The following is a 1153-nucleotide window of genomic DNA, read 5'->3' as shown; positions in this document are numbered from 1 at the left end:
TTTTTTATTTTTTTATAAACATTTTTAAAACGTTAAAATTAAAAATTATAATTTTATTATACAGTTTAATTAAAAGTATAAAAAAATTTAGAATAAAGTTTAGATAAAAGTTTAATAAAAAAGAAAAGTGCATACACATTTTAGAGAAGTTAGAATATTACAAATAATTTTTTTTTGATATTTTTTACATGGCAAATCGACATATACATGTTTTAGAAAAGTTAGAGTATCACACAAATATTTTTAGAATATTTTCTAAACTGAAATTTTCATAATTTTCACCAAAATCAGTTTTTTTTTTAAATTCTTACATTGCACTTTCTACACTACGTAAAACCAAAAAAAATCTCATAAATAGTTTCTAGGTCATGTACCCATTTGAATTGTATCTAGATTTTACATTCATAGAATTTTAAAATACTTTATAAAAGTAGAAATTTCATTCGTAAAAAAATATCTAATTTTACAATTATTAGAATTTGCATTCCCAATATTTAGGAGTTTAATTAAAAGTAGATTGTTTGTTTTAAAAAAATAGATGAACTTGTTTAATTTCGAATTCAATTTCTACTAACTCATTTTCTCTAGAAGACGAAATTTTCTTTTAGTAGAATGCCTTGTTCGGAAACTCGCTAGGCGCTACGCGTGCGCTCGGGTTGCGCCTACCGATTTTGTTTGATGTTTTAATTTAATAAAAATAATAAAATAATAAATAATTTTATTATAGTATTATGATTGTTTTTTGCATATGTTGTTTGAGTTTAATTTTATAATAAAAGCCTGTTTTCACACATAAGTTCAAGTTAATATTTGTATTTTATAATCATGGTGCATAGATGAGTTGTTATAAATTTTATACTAAGGATTAGAGAAAATACTACACATAAACATTTAAATTGAACACAATCCAAAATAAAAAATGAAAAGTAAAAACGAAATGAAAGTTAAATACACCAATCGAATCAATGACAATATTATACATGTTCTTATGTACTAATTTAAAGTTTTATTAAATAAGTCTTTAAAATTTTATTTTGCTAGGATTTTTAAAAAAGGAAAACATTCTATTTTATAAATACTCTTTTACTATTTTGTTTAAGATTTTAGAAAAGGTAAATTACTGTCATATAACCTATTACAATTATTTTCTCTT

This window comes from Brassica oleracea, chromosome C4, assembly GCF_000695525.1.
Source record: "Brassica oleracea var. oleracea cultivar TO1000 chromosome C4, BOL, whole genome shotgun sequence".
Taxonomy (NCBI): domain Eukaryota; kingdom Viridiplantae; phylum Streptophyta; class Magnoliopsida; order Brassicales; family Brassicaceae; genus Brassica; species Brassica oleracea.
This window is presented reverse-complemented; position numbering follows the sequence as displayed.